At 39.5% G+C, this 16,251-nt stretch overlaps 1 pseudogene; it reads left to right on the top strand.

Moving 5' to 3' along the window:
* Positions 1-10,215: 10,215 nt before the first annotated feature.
* LOC112405166 (60S ribosomal protein L31 pseudogene) lies at positions 10,216-10,594 on the top strand (annotated as a pseudogene).
* The last annotated feature ends 5,657 nt before the right edge of the window (positions 10,595-16,251 follow it).

Here is a 16,251-nt window from a genome sequence, read left to right as displayed (position 1 = left end):
TGCAGCAATAGATACCTGAAAGAGTATGTTTTTAAATTGTATACCATTGCAGTGGAGAAACATGCTCTCAAATTTTGTGCAAACTTTAAGGCATAAGGTCTGATGTTATTTTTTTTAATTTTAATGAAGTATATTTGATTTACAATGTTGTGTTGATTTCTGTTGTACAGCAAAGTGATTCACTAATATATATTCTTTTTTTAATTTTATTTTATTATTTGGCTGCATCGAGTCTTAGTTGTGGCACACGGGGTCTTCATTGCAGCTTGTGGGATCTTGCATTGCGGCACACGGGATCTTTCATTGCAGCGTGAGGGATCTTTCATTGTGGCGCGCAGGCTTCTCCCTAGTTGTGGCGTGGGCTCCAGAGCACACAGGCTTAGTTACCCCACGGCAAGTGGGATCTTAGTTTCCCAAGCAGGGATTGAACCCGCACCCCCTGTATTGGAAGGGGGATTCTTAACCACTGGACCACCAGGGAAGTCCCCTATACCACATCTTCTTTATCCATTCGTCTGTCAATGGACATTTACGTTGTTTCCACGTCTTGGCTATTGTAAATAGTGCTGCCGTGAACATAGAGGTGCATGTATCTTTTCAAATTATGGTTTTGGGGTCTGATGTTATTTAACCTAGAATTAAGTACATACTCTAGGGACTCTGAAAATCATTCTTCCCTGTTACCCGTTGGTCTCTACCTTTGAATCTCATTTATCTTAGTCAAGGCTGCTGTACTTCCAAGGGGGAAATCATCTTCTCATAAAGCAGGTATAACCACCCCATGTGGGAAATCTAAAGCACCATAATGAAGAAATGGTCCAGACATTGTAGTCTACGAAATTCTTGCTAGAAATCTGCTTGATTTCTTCACAGTGATTTAAGAGGAAATTTCCTTCTTTTTGCATGAAAAATATTCACATCCATGTTAGACAACTGGATGGAGGCCAGAATACTCATTTTCTACCTTTTGCCACCCACCCCCCCAAAAAATAACCACTCAGTCAGTTTGGGTCCTGATGGGTGTTTTTGAAGCAGTGCACTTCACTCGTCTTCCCACTCACTAGACATCACCTAGATCATCTTCTGGCTCTTAGGGGAAAGACTAATCACACTGAAAGAGCTTCTCCTCATAACCAAAGATCTCTAGCACTTTTGACTATTCAAGATAGCTGGTGCCATTGTCTTTCCACATTTCCCCTCTTTCTCTTTTAACTGCAAAGACATCCAACCAGAGGTGATTATGGCTTTGCCACTTATAGGTCTTGACCTTTGATAATCAGTGTCTTCAACTCTAAAATGAGAATTTTAACACCTGAAGTTGTTAAAAGTATTAACTGAAACAATTACGTTAATTACTTTGTAACATAAAGAGCTATGTAAATACCAATTATTATTTTTAATACCTTCTAGAACTTTTGAATACATTTACTTCTACAGTTAATATGTGATCCCTTGAAATAAATCTATAGAGTTTTTTAAAATACAGTCGTTGCCATGTTCCCTCCCAAGGAAGTGTGAGAACTCATCCGATTCAGCAGCTCCTGTCTTCCATTTGGTGGCTCTTGCATTTCCAACATGAAAGGATCTTACCTTCCAGCAAACAAAAATGTCAAGTTTTTCTTTGTATACAATTTAGTTTATTGGCACTATTTAAAATGTCTGCTTATTGCCTAGCAAACACTACCAAGTACTAGGAAGAAACAGAAGTAAAGCCCTCAGTGGAATATGTAGCCACCAAGAAGAATGAGCTTAATGGGATTTAACCAGAAAGGCACCAATTAAAATCTCACCAGAAAACCTAAAGACACGAACACCAGCATCATGAAATAATCTGACCACGACTCCAAGAGATTTCCTAAAGAGTTGGAATCATCAGAGATAGGAGAGTTGGCTGAGGAGGTACAACTAAATTTTGAAGAAAAAGCATTTTAGGTATGGGAATACACAAAACAAATTTAATATTGTGTTTTGTTAAACAGCCCAGGATGATTAGTTATAGGAAACTCAACTAGAGAAAAAGCAAGAGATCCAGGCTAGAGACGCGAGTCTTAATCTCTGTATTCTGGCAACTGAAGTTGTATAAACAATTTTTATTCCTGAGGCAGTGGGGAAGTGCCGTGAATGAGAAGGAAAGTCAGGCTTAATCTTTGAGAAATACTAAAACTGAGAAGAAAAAGGACAGGAGGGAGAATTGTCAGAGGCACCAGGCAGAGGAAGAATCAGTATTCGTCACTGGTCCAGCAGCAATCCCCATCTGAAGATCTCCTTTCCACCGTTCCTCCCGTCCTCTTTCCTAATTATCCTCCTCTCTGGCCACACAGCTACTTTTCTTGGATTTGAATCCCTATCCTATGTCTTCAGTTTCTTCCTTTACCAAATACCCATCACTCCACTCTACTCTGGCAAAGACAGGCTCCATTATCCAATTAACTTCCTCCTGGATTTGCTAATCTCCTACTACCAGTACCTGTAATTTTCAGGTCAGAGAAAAACATCTTGAATTTAATTTTCTCTAATATAAGAACCCCCTGTAAAACACCAGCACTATCTTATATAAACTAAATTTGGAAGTAATCTTAGATTGAATTCAAATAGATCTATAAGATATATTTGTTTTAAAGACTGACATCTCATTGGATGTCATACACTCTCTTATTTCTTCAATGTAATCCCCTTTGGGAGAAAAGAAAAAAAACCCTCACCAAAATTGACTCCATCAATGTTCCCTCTAAATCATGGGTTTTTAGCCATGAGTTGGCTTCAAGGGATCTATTGGAAGTCCCCTCCTCCGTTCCCAAATCCAGATTGCAAGTGTAACCGAGGGCTATTATTGCCCCAAACTCCAGAGAGCTTTGCTGGGTTAATACCTGGACAGCTCACAGTACCTCTAATCTAGGGCAAAGGACCTCTTCCCCTTTGCCCTGCTACTTACCAGCTTGCCTTTCCCTGCATCTCGAGCTCTTTATGTCTTGAAATAGGGCAAAACCATGACTAATTCCACCTTACAGGCTGACTGGCCTAGAAGAGATAAAAATCCCTTCCTCATTCTGCCTTAAATAGTTAACATTTAGAAATGCATCTGGGTTCCAAAATAACCCCACTGAGAAGCTATTAGGGAGATAAAGTACCAGTTAGAATTTTTGTGTGAATTTGTTTAAAGGAATAGCTTTCACAAGAGCTGTTTGTCATCAGAATGTTGAGAAAATAGAGGTGTGGACTAAGGTAGGTGGGACTGTTGGGTGGCTGGAAGGCAACATGAGGGCAAGGGGTCTTTCTTTAGGGATTGGGAGTGAAGGGCAACACAAGGGGTGAGAAATGGAGGTGGAAATATGCCTGCAACAAACCTGTCCACTTTGAAACTTTATCAGTGCCATCTCTGGCCATCATTTCTTACAAAGAACATGCATCAAAGCAGCAGGGGGAGGTGGACATACCTTGGGTTCTAGAGCCAGATCTGCTACTAACTACATTGTTTTGAAGTGTTCCCCTCTCTCTCTGGCTGTAATAAGGAGTAGTCAAGCTCAGTGTTTTTAAGGATCCCTCCGGCTAAGATATTTTGTGAAGTGACATGGACAAAAGGCTGTCATCGATCTCTTGTCTTTTTACTGTGTCCTCTTCCACTCTCCTTTTCTCAAGTCTGTGGACAGAGTAATGACCTAGCTAAGGATCACACTCTTATCTGCTTCACAAAGAAGGAACTCATCCTGTGTCCTTCCACTTTCCTGATCTACTCTGGGGTCTCCTTTCTCCCTTCTGTCTGCTGCAGAGAGCTAGCTCCTTATAGGCAAATGCAAAGTCCTGGGGGTGCACTTGCTTTGCAAGAGCCCGGCTTTCATTTTGTAAGCAAACCAAAGATATCTGAGGTATTAGATGGTTTATGTTATTCAGCACTGAGCTTGGGTTTTGTTTTGTTGCTGCTGTTGTTTTGTTTTGTTTCGCCTTGGAAAGCACTTTAAACTCCTTGTTGCCATAGATGATGGCACACCATAAATAGACGAGCTGGACGCCACTCTGAACTGGAAGAATATCATTCTTGCCCATAAGTGCAGAACATGCCCTTTGACCAATAACATCGACAAAGAAGACTACACATGGCTGAGAGAATAGCTGTTAAGCACAAGTGAAATTGAAACTTCAATTTTCAAATTGCACAATTCCTAAGGATTAAAGTAAATCCTTGGCCAGGATCCCAAGAAGACTCCATCTAGCAGCATTGCCAGGGGATTTTCCGGCACTCTCAGTATGTAAAATCCCAAAACATGATATACAGTACTTTTATTTTACCTCAACTTGCTAACCACATTACCTTATCTTGCACAAATTTACAACGTGTTTTTTGTTGGGTTTTTTTTTTTTTTTTTTCAGAATTTTTAAACCCATAAGGGAGTGGTAATAACCAATGCAGTTGAATATTTTAAGAAATTTGACAGGATCAAAGCTAGAGAGAAGCATTAAATAATGATAGAAATCTCAAGCCTTACGTAGTATAAAGGAAAGAAATATTTTAAATCAATATTCAGAATATAATGCAGCGATCATATGTTGATATACAAATCATTGACGAATTATGGGGGCAAATTATGGCTTTTTCGATTCATCCTTAATTTCACCAATTTATGCATTTACACATGTGTATTATTACTTCTTTTCTGTTGACTTTTATGTTCTTGATAGATTAACTGGTCCAAGGGAATTAAATTACAGTCAGCTCTTATCGGATGTCAGGCATCGTACTAGATGCTTTATATCAATATACATACTCCCTAATATACTCTACCAAACACCGTAGGAAGTAGGTATTGTTAGCCACATTTTACAAGTAAGAAATCTCAGGTTCAAAGATGTAGCCAGAAAGTAGCAGAGCCAGAAGGTAGCGATCTAAAAACTTCAGAAAACTTCCACCAAACTTTTCACTTATTTTTGCATTTAAAGGTGGTAAGTACTTAAAGGTCTGAAGCTAACCCTAACCGTAACCCTAACCCTAACTCTAACCCTAGCCTAACCCTAACCCTTGTTTTGGGGCATTTTCAATTTTTGCTTAATTCTTATATCCTGATATTTGTTATTTCCCTAAGGCCAACCTTAACTAAAATAACTATGTAAAAACACTGTGTGCTTACCTAAATAGCTAGTCCCAAACTATAACAGGGTGTTTGGTCTCTTTGCCAGTAGATCTCATCACATTTGTAAACGAAGCCATCTGCATATTCTTCTTCTGTATATGCAGGGTCTAGCTCTAACCAAAGTGATGGTACTGAAATTATCATGAAACGTGAGCAGTCTGAACACTACATAAAAAGGTATAATTTAAAACAGAGTCCTGGGTAAAAAAAAAAAAAAAAAAAAAAAAACAGAGTCCTTCGTGAGATTACACCAATCTTCTGATTTTTACAGATAAGGAAGCCAGAACCTTGAAAAAGGTAAAGGACCCAAAGAAATGTCAAACATAGATTAAATAGGTGGTCAAAACTTTGTTTTATTTAACTACTTGTATCTCTTCATTGCCTTATTTGATCATGGATTTGAGGCAGTTTCTATTTATAATAATTATAAAATAAAATGAGAGAATAATCTCCTAAAGCAAGAATGATGAAATGTTCTAAAATTAGAAAGTGGTGATGGTTGCACAGGCTATGAAAATACTGAATGACACCGAATTGTGTACCTAAAGAGTAAATTTTATGGTATATGAATCGTATATCGATAAAACTTACTTTTTTCAAAAGAGCAAGACTTTATTTCTTTTAATAGATTAGAGGATAAAACAAAGGATGGGTGACTTTTAAATTTTTATTTATTTTTATTATTTACAGTCTCTCTTCTCTATTCCATATTAGAATATCACCAGTGAATTGGCCCATCATATTAGCTTAATGAATCAAGAACATTGATCTATTGCCACTAATTCTCAATTGTGGAGTATTAGGCCAGGTTTCAAAGTTTCTACTGGGGTTGAGAAATTGTTTTTGAACAAGACTCTGGAATATATTTCCAAAGAGAATGCATTTTTCCCATGAGAAATCTCTGAGTAAATTAAAAGCCATAAGCTAAGGGGTCTTATTGATTTCTATTAAGAAATAGAAAGTTAAATCTGTTGCCCTTATTATACAGGCATACATTTGTATACAAGCATACATTTCAAACAAAATCTTTTAAGATTAGTACACAGAAATTGATCTAGGAATCCTCCTTCAAAAATTTTTTTGAATATTTTTTAACATCTTTATTGGAGTATAATTGCTTTACCATGGTGTGTTAGTTTCTGCTTTAGAACAAAGTGAATCAGCTATACATATACATATATCCCCATATCTCCTCCCTCTTGCATCTCCCTGTCCTTCTTCAAATTTATCATAGAATATAACGAGCTCAGAGAAAGACTTGAAAACAGAGATATTCATCCTAGCATTATCATTATTTGTAGTAACAAAAAAGCTAAAACAAATCTAAATGTCCAACAACAGGAGAATTTTAGGGTATAGTGGAATATTGTACAGTCCTTTAAAATGGGGTTTTTATGTATTTTAAAATCTATATTAATTTTCTGATTACAGAGATAATAACAATATACATATTATTTTAAAAATTTAAACTGCCAAACATTTCCACACAACTCCTTCTCTTAAGACATAAACAAAATTAAATGCTTGGTGAATATTTTATATGACCATCCTATAATACTGCTTTGCAACTTGCTTTGTTCACTTCATAATGAATCTTTGCACATCACTTTCTGCACATCTCCCTCACTAGCTTGTTTTTGTTTTAACATTGTTAAAAATTATTCAAGACTCAGGGAGATGTTCATGATATAATGTTAAGCGAAAGAAAAAGCAGACTATAAAACATTAAATATGGTATGGTCCTAAATTGGGTAGGAGGGGGAGTGGCAAAGATTATACACACATTCATATAAAGACTGAAAGAAATACAACAAATTGTTAATTATGGTTAATTCTAAGTGGTAGAATTGTGAGCAACTTTATTTTCTTCTATCTAATATTTTATATTTTCCAAATTATCTATGATGAGCATGTTAAAAATAGAACTGGCTTTTTCTGTTTCCAAAAAAAATTTCGGTTTCTTGTAGGCAATCTGGAAAATGCAGATAAACCCAAATAAGAAAATAAGTCACTCACAATCCAACTACCCTGAGATAATAATTGTTGTCTTTTAGATACATTTTTTTAAGTTGGGCTCTACAATGTTGTGTTAGTTTATGCTATACAACAAAGTGAATCAGCTATATGTATACATATATCCCCTCCCTCTTGGACCTCCCTCACACCCCCCATCTTACCCATCTAGGTCATCACAGAGCACCAAGCTGAGCTCCCTGTGCTATACAGCAGGTTCCCACCAGCTATCTGTTTTACACATTAAGTAGTGTATATATGTCAATCCCAATCTCCCAATTAATCCACCCCCCGCAAACAACTTTGTGTGTGTTTGTATTTTACAAAGGTAAAATTACGCTGGCCATAATTTTTGTAACTGACCTTTGTCCCTTTGTCACTTAAATGTAGTGTGAACGTTTAAAAAATTTCACTAAACAATCTCTACAAAATGTTCTTTTGGCTACACAGGACCATAATTTATACATAGGATTCAGTTATTACCATTTTTGCTTTTATAATTGATGTAGTGAACACTTGTATGAATAGATCTTTGTGCATATATACTGTACAATATTTTCACCTGGATAAATAGCTAGAAATGGAATTGCTGAGTCAGATGGTCTGCAAAATTTTAATGCTTCTGATACTTATTGCCAAGACATTCTTCAGAAAAGATTTAGCAAGTTTTCCTCCCAACAGTGGAATGAAAAAGTGGTCATTTTCCACACCTTCAGCACTGTCAGGTGTTAGTAATCTGGAAACTGACTTTTATTATTTTTTCTCTTAGTAGGAAAATGATAATTTTTTTTTACAGAAAACTTAGAATGTACAAATAAGCGAAGAAAATAAAAATCATAAGGATATCATCAACCACTGATTCTTCCTCTGTCTATATATATGTGTGTATATGCACATATGCATATGTACTTTTTTTTTTTTTTTTTGCGGTACGCGGGCCTCTCACTGTTGTGGCCTCTCCCGTTGCGGAGCACAGGCTCTGGACACGCAGGCTCAGCGGCCATGGCTGACGGGCCCAGCCGCTCCGCGGCATGTGGGATCTTCCCAGACCGGGGCAAGAACCCGTGTCCCCTGCATCGGCAGGCGGACTCTCAACCACTGCGCCACCAGGGAAGCCCCATATTTACTTCTTAATAAAAGTAAATCATGTAATAAATGGCAGCTAATACTTATTAAGCATTAACTATTAGACTCTGTGCTATGTGTTCAAAGTGAATTATCTCATTGACTCCTTATGCCTTTATATAAGAGTACTTTTAGTAGTTAATATGTCTGTATTTTAAAAAGGAAATCTGAGTAGAGGGATTAAGAAACTTGCCTTAGGTTATATGGTTAATATGTGGCAGAGCTGAGATTAAACTTTTAGTTTTTTTAAAGATTCCTTGTTCTTATGTCCATTAGGAACCCCTAGAAGGTTTCATATTCCCTGTCATGGGGGATGGCCAACTTTGCTAAAAGCATGAGTACTGACCTAACCCTTTTACTGAAATAAGCGTATATATTATTTTGAGTTTAAAAGATGCTTGTGTATAAATGAGTGGATGAACAAAAAAACAAATAAGGAGGGAGGGATGTAGATACTGTTCCCTCCAAGAGATGGAGCTCAGTTCCCCTCCCCTTGAGTGTGGGTTGCACTTAGTGACTCTGTTCCAAAGAATAGAGCATGAAAAGGGAACATATAGTGACTTCAGAGTAGAGGGACCTGGCAGAGCCCACCTACCCGTGTGATCCATGTTTACATCACCAGGGATCAGTCGTCATGGTGATGACATGGACTCCCTGATCTGGTGCGAAGAGAAGGGTCCTTCCCCTCTGGTATTCTTCCCGCAACCCCAGTAGAGTCATGAGAAAAAAACATCAGAGAAACCCAAACTGAGGGACAGTCTACAAAATACCTGACCTATACTCCTCAGAACTGTCATGGTCGTGAGAGACAAAAACTAAGAAATTGTCTCAGATCAGAGGAGGCCAAGGAGATATGGCAACCAAATGCAATGTGGGATACCAGACGGGATACTGGAACAGAAAAAGGACATGTGTGGAAAAACTAGTGAAATCCAAATAAAACCTGGAATTTAGTTTAGAGTAATGTACCAATGTTGGTTTCTGAGTTTTCACAAATGTAATATGATAATGTAAGTGTTAACGTTAGGGGAAACATCAGCCATATCTCTGCAACTCTTCGTAAATCTAGAATTATTCCAAAATAAATTTTTTTTTTTTAAAGAAAAGGATGCTTGTTTCAATACAAACACCAGTTGTGTGTAGCAGAAATAAGGTTCCGGCTCTGGCAGGCTGTTCACACTATCAGGGTGTGAACCAGTCTCCTCTCTTTCTTTTTTTTAAAAAAATTATTATTATTATTACTATTTTGGCTGCAGCATGCAGCATGTGGGATCTTAGTTCCCTACCAGGGATCGAGCCCATGCCCCCTGCAGTGGAAGCATGGAGTCTTAACCACTGGACCTCCACAGAAGTCCCAGTCTCCTCTTTTTCTGTTCTTGCTTCCCAGTTAAGGATCCAGTGTCCAGCCAGAGTGTGACCAAAAGGAAAAACTCAGATGAGGCAGGGCAGGCTGATCTCTAGGGCTTGCTCCCAGGGACACAACTAGTTTTCCTGTTAGGGTTGTTTTTTTTTTTAATATTTAAGAATTTATTTATTTATTTGGCTGTGCTGGGTCTTAGTTGCGGCATGCGGGATCTTTAGTTGCAGCATGTGAACTCTTAGTTGCAGCATGAAGGATCTAGTTCCCTGACCAGGGATCAAACCTGGGCCCCCTGCATTGGGAGCTCAGAGTCTTAGCCACTGGACGGCCAGGGAAGTCCCAGGCTTGTTTTATTTAGTTTCTGCAGAACTGAAAGGCCTCTGGTCACTCTTATTGATTAGTCCATTTCTCTGATATATTTCTAACTCAATTATTAGTGAGCAAAAGGAGGTGGTGGTGAGGTCCACTCCTGGGTTGACTTCAAGCAGCAGGGGTTGGGGTACTCCTACTTCAGTGCTGGCTGACATCACAAATGAGCATGGAAAGGAAAACGGTGTTAAGATTATCAAGCAGTTCCAACCTGGTCTCAGCAAAATGGCTCCCACAAAGAAGGGTGGAGAGGATAAGAAGGGTTGTTCTGCCATTAACAAGGTGGTGACCAGAGAATACACCATCAATGTTCACAGGTACATCATGGGGTGGGCTTCAAGAAGAGTGCCCCTCAGGCACTCCAAGAGATTAGGAAATTGCCTCGAAAGAGGTGGGAAATCCAGGTGTGCACATTGACACCAGGCTCAGCAAAGCTGTCTAGACCAAAGGAATAAGAAATGTTCCATACGGTATCTGTGTTTGGTTGTCCAGAAAATGTAATGAGGATGAAGATTCACCAAACAAGCTCTATACGGTGGTTACCTGTGTACCTGTCACCACTTTCAAAAACCTACAGACAACGTGGATGAGAACCAATTGCTGATTGTCAAAATCATAAAACTGGGAAAAAAGAGAGAGAGATCACCAAGTACCCAGAGGACAATATAACCCTGTCTGTTATCTTTAGCTGGACTATCTCTCCAATATTTCTTTAGATCATGAACCAGGGCTGTTTCCCTGGTTACAAAGGCCAACTCAGTAGGACAAAGGGCACAATGGTTGTGTTATTCCAGGAATTTGTAATGGCAAACGCCAAGCTTTCATGTGAATACGTGTATGTGTCCTGAGCATTCGGAAGAGGCTATTTGTAGACTTGCAGGTTACTACAGCTCTCAACCACTTTGTAAACTGCTGCCTTATCTTTTCCCCTTAATAAATCATGAACATCTATTCATGTTATTAAATGTTCTTCTACAAATCTTTCACAAATGCGATCTTCTCAAAACGACTAAATGAATTAAGAGGTGCACATCAAAGGAATACTCTGTGTGTTTGAAAGAATGAGGTAGTTCTCCATGTGCTAATATTGAACAATCATATGCAAGAATTAAGTATAAAAAGCCAAGGACAGAGCAGTGTGGATAGTAAGCTACCATAAAAGAAAAAATGTATATGCATATATATTATTATATGTAATGTATGTATGGAAGACTGTCTCTGGAAGGATTGAAAGGGAAATTGATATCAGTTGCCTTCAAGAAGGAAACTCAGTGGCTAGAAGACTTGGGTGGAAAAAGGTTAATTTTTTTTTTTACTGTATAGCCTTTTATATCTTTTTTTAAAATTTTGTAAGACACTCATGAATTATTCAAAGGACTAATCTTTTAAAATTACAACGTTATAGTTAGTGCCTGCCTAGTACATACATTAGGTTATTTCCAATTATCACTATTATATATAACACTTCATGCCACACACCTTAGTAGCTAAATCTTTGCCTATATTCTAATTTCCTTCCAATAAATTACTGTAAGTGAACTCGCTGAATCCAAAGGTGGGAACAGTTTTAGGCTTTTGGATATGTTTTGCTAAACTCTCCAGAAATGAATGAACTTACATATTTTATTTCGCTACACCCTCACACTAACAAGAAAAAGGTTCTGTTTCTTTTTACTTTGATAGGATAAAATATAATACAGATGTGTATATTTATTTATTCCATCATATTTTATACTATATATATATATATATATATACACACACACACATATATGTATAATTATATGGTTTGTTTTACTTCGTAAGGAGCGCATGGACGGTAAGATTTAAGTGCTTTCATATATGAGTACATCTTCATAGTTTTTATCAATTATAGATTCTAGAGTCAGAATAATTTCCTCTCACAACTATGAAGACAGGGCTCCATTACCTTGCTGGTCTTAAGTCTGACACTGTCTGACTTGGACCCTTTGTAAGTTACCAGATTTCTTTCTTCCCCTCTGGAAGCTTTTAGAGTTTGGGCTTCATATTAATTGGCTTTCACTAGATTAGGCTGCGTGACAACCTCAAAATCTTAGTAGCTGACAACACCAAATTTTTATTTCCTGCTCATGTTACTGGTCCGTGGCTGCAGTGTGGCTGCTGCAGCTCTTCTCCAGGTGGTGGATTGAGAATGGGCTCGTGTGTCTTCTTGTTCAGGGATCGAAGCTAAAGGAGTGGCTCCCATAGGGGCTATGCCCTTTTCATGGCTGAGGGCCCAGGAACAAAACGCCTGGGGGAAACTTGCAGTGCCTCTAGAATCTTCTGCTCAGAAATGGTACAGGTCACATGTGCTCACCATGTGATGCTTAAGGCAGATCTCTGAGCCAAGCAAATCACAGGAAGGGGGTGGTGAATAAACCTTCTCCTTGGAATTCTCAACTTTCTTCTAGGAAGTGTCCAGGCATAAGTTCAGCTCCTTAAGTTTTGCAAAACTTTGACTCATCTAAAGCAATTTGTGGGTAATAGTCTTTACTAAGCATTGGAAGAAAATGAGAAGGCAGAGGTGGGGTATTTATAGCAGTGGCACAAAAAAGAAGTTCAAATTTGAATCTGGACATTCACGGGCATAAAACTCCTTTGACTCCCCTCCTGCAGGGGTCTTTTTTCTCCAACCTCACCCCATGCAGCAACCGTACATCTTGCTCTCCCCTCTGTCCTCCTATCTCTCCTCCTCACCCCCTCCCTCTCTTCGGTTCTTGGAATTTGGGGATTGATATTCTGGAACTTGAGCAGGAAGCAGGTGACCTGACAGAGGAAGATTAAATGTGTCTGTCTCAGTTATCTTTTGCTGCCTAACAAACCACCCCAAAACTTAGCGGCTGAAAACAGCCCTTTTATTATCTCTCCCAGTTCTGTGGGTAAGCTGGAGCCCAGCAGGATGGTGATTTCCGCTGGTCTCAAGTGGGGTTCTGATGCTGCTGCAGTCAGATAGCTGTGGGGCTGGAACCTCCAAATGGCTCCACTCACATGTCTGGCTGGGAGGCTGGGCCCAGGTGGGCCTCTCTCTCTACCCCTGTAACACCAGGCCCTTTCTCTCTCCTGGTGATCTCTCCACAGAACGCCTCCAGCAGGGCAGCAGGCCTTCTACACGTTTCTCAGGCCTCCAAAATATGCAAGAGCAGAAGCTACCAGGCCTGCCTAAAGCCTAGGCCCAGAACAGGTAGGCTGTCACTTCTGCCACTTTCTGCTGGTTAAAGTGAGTCCCAGGGCCAGCCCAGATTCAGGGTGGCAGGGAAAGCACAGAAGCATGGCTGGGGGCCACCTGTGGAGAAGAACACCACAATGCCTGAACACAGCAGCTAATAGGATTCATGCCCTTGTTAAGTGTACTTATAAAGTAGTAATAAAAGTTAATAGCATCTGGCATTCTTAAATATTAAAGTATTGATATTAAGCTGAATATTATTACTTTGTTTCTGTTTGTTGACAGAAGATTTTGATCCCTTTTATCCCTCATTTCCACCATCCTTCCCTTCTAAATAGATACAACACGACTTAGTTCCTCTGCTGGATACCTTCATACCTTTAATTGATTTTTTTAATCAATCAACTACACTCAGTTCATAAGGTGAGAGATGTTTATTGCAACATCATCTCGCCTCTCTTTACCTAACTTCTGTCTGCTGTAATTTGTAACGTTGAGGTTGATAACATTTACCGTGTTCTGCAATCAGACTTGTTTTCCATGCCTCTCTGTAGACTGATTCTAAAAGTTCAAAAACAGTAGGCAGTCAGGGCAGGTCTTGGGGACCACTGCCAGAACTCGTACTTGGACTTTGAATGGGATGAGGAATCCTTCGAGTCCTCTTCTGCTGTGTCCTCAGCCCTGACTCTGCTGGCCACCTGTAGTCAATGTTTTTTAAATGATAGAAAGGAGGGGAAGGAGAGATGGGGGGGGAAGGGGGGGAATCTGTGGCAATTTTAATCCACCACACCTGCTGCGGAGAGGGTGGGAGTTCAAGGTGGGGCGATCTGACCAGGAGTACCATGGAGGACCATACTGTACTGCTCACTGTACATCTGAATAGAATGGTATGACTACATTTCCTTTTTCCCTAAGTGTTGCATGCAAAAAAAAAAAAAAAAAAAAGTTTTACTTTCATTTGATTGATAGCTAAGTATGCATAGAATTCTGTATTAGAAATACCTTCCCCCATAATTTTATAGGCATTTTTTCATAGTATTCTAGCATCCAATCATGCTGACAAATTGATCAATTTGATTTTCACTTCTCTACAGATTACCTGTTTTTGCTTTTGTTTGTGAGTCTGTTTCCTCTGTTTTCTCAAAGTTTTTAGTGCTCCTCTCTTTACATTTAGTCTTCAGAATTTTTACAATGCTGAATCTAGGTGCAGACTTGTATCCTCCCCTCCTCCCTCCCTCCCTCCCTCCCTTCCTTCCTTGTTCTTTCATGTCTTTCCATATGTGTTGATTGACAGGTTTCCTTGAAGGCGAGCAGCTGAGGAACAGGCTGGAGTTCCTAAATGCCGACACGCGGGGCTTTGTTCCATTGCATTAGAGGGACCCCCTGTGCTTTGTGTCAGGGTTGGGTGGGAGTGATAAACGCTTGTTGCCAGGTGTTTCTGCGAGGCTTCAGGGAGGCAGGTGGGCGGGGCTGGCTGCCCCACGTGCAGATGGGAATGAATACCAGTCTCTCCCGTTCCCCATCTTACTGCCTCTTTGTACCTGGCATTTCCAAGCCACTTTGCCTAGGTTCTTCAAGGCATATCCGCTTTCTCCAGAGCTGTATCCCTTCGTCCATACTCCACGCTGTAACTCTTTCCACATTTCATCATTTAGCCTCTCCTTATACGTTAGCCATCTTCTGTAGACCTGTTGAAATCTCTCATCTGCTGTGGCTTCCCCTCCAGTTCTCTTTGTTATTTTAGGTTTCTTTGAAGCTACTCAAGCAGAAAGCCTGAAGTCTATCAGTTTCTCTGCTTCGAAAGCACAATGTCATATAAAAGATAAAAGGGGGGAAATATCCACTATTCAAGAAACCTTTTTCTTCCTCTCCCTGTGTTCCTTTCTTGATCCCTCAAATAGCATCTATGATCTTTTGAGAGAGTGGAGGATGAGCCTCCACCTTTTCTTCCACCTTAGCTCGCCCACTCTTTCTAAAGAGGAGTAATCGTCTGATGGGTGAGGTCAAGAAAAGGGTCTTGCGGCTGGACCCCTTCTCATCTTTCTAGGGTCAGCCTGTCCTCAGCAGACCTGAATTCTCTCTCTTTAGCCTATTGTGTCAATGAGTCCAGTGTTAGCGGAGAGCAGTGAAACAGCCCTGGGGTTTGTCTCCTGAGGCGTTTTCTCCATCTGGAAAAGAACGTGATATCATTACCCATTTCTGATGGCATTACCCTTCAATTTTATTAAACCTGTATTAAAATATTATTAAATATTTTTTATCCATTCAGAACTTAAGTGCAGAGTGCTTACAAGGAGTGTATTAGAATGATGGATGGATTTCTTGGTTTGGGGTGAGCTTGAGCCAAAAGAAGTGTGATAACTTATAAAAAACAGAACACAAGAGTTATGCAGAGTTATCTCCCAGTGGTTCTGGGTATATTTTATTATCCACAAAATGGAAATAAATATTTTCCGAATTCAGAAAAGGCAAAATGTCACAACACAGTGTAACAAGGTAACTTGATGTGAGATTGAACCTCAGAATGTTTTGAACTCTTAGGGGAGAGAGACTGAAAAAGAATAGACAGAACTTGGTTTAGGCTAACAAGGGCTTTTGGTGCCTCAGTGTAATTTATGACTAAATAACTCAGACATTGAGAAATATGCTGACATCACATTTATTTGCCATTGGCTTTTGCTCTCTGTTTGGGGGGAAGAAGATTTCCCATAGAGGAAATTGATATTCCACTATTGACCATCTTTACATCAGATAAAGAAAGGCCCAGAGTGCTTTCATTATAGGGTAGAGCCATAGAAGGGGTAAAGCAGGCCAGCAATGAAGCAAAGCAAAGTGGGCCTGGTATGGGCACTGCAGACTTATCTGCTAGGCTGCTGCCTCAGCAATTTCCTTCCTTTGTCCCCAGATTGTCTGTAATGTTTCATTAAAGATTGTAGCCTGGTATTGATGTACAATGAAAAATTAGAGAACTTTCATATAGATGTGATGGAGCAGCTAAGGAAAGAACAGTCAAGGGATAATAGCCAAAGAGACTGTATTGGAGTAAAAACCTAACATCTGTAAAAAGAGACTCC

This window comes from Neophocaena asiaeorientalis, unplaced genomic scaffold (genome assembly GCF_003031525.2).
Source record: "Neophocaena asiaeorientalis asiaeorientalis breed wild unplaced genomic scaffold, Neophocaena_asiaeorientalis_V1.1 scaffold171, whole genome shotgun sequence".
Classification (NCBI taxonomy): domain Eukaryota; kingdom Metazoa; phylum Chordata; class Mammalia; order Artiodactyla; family Phocoenidae; genus Neophocaena; species Neophocaena asiaeorientalis.
Note: the sequence above shows the minus strand (reverse complement) of the source record. Positions and strands in the feature narration are given on the sequence as shown.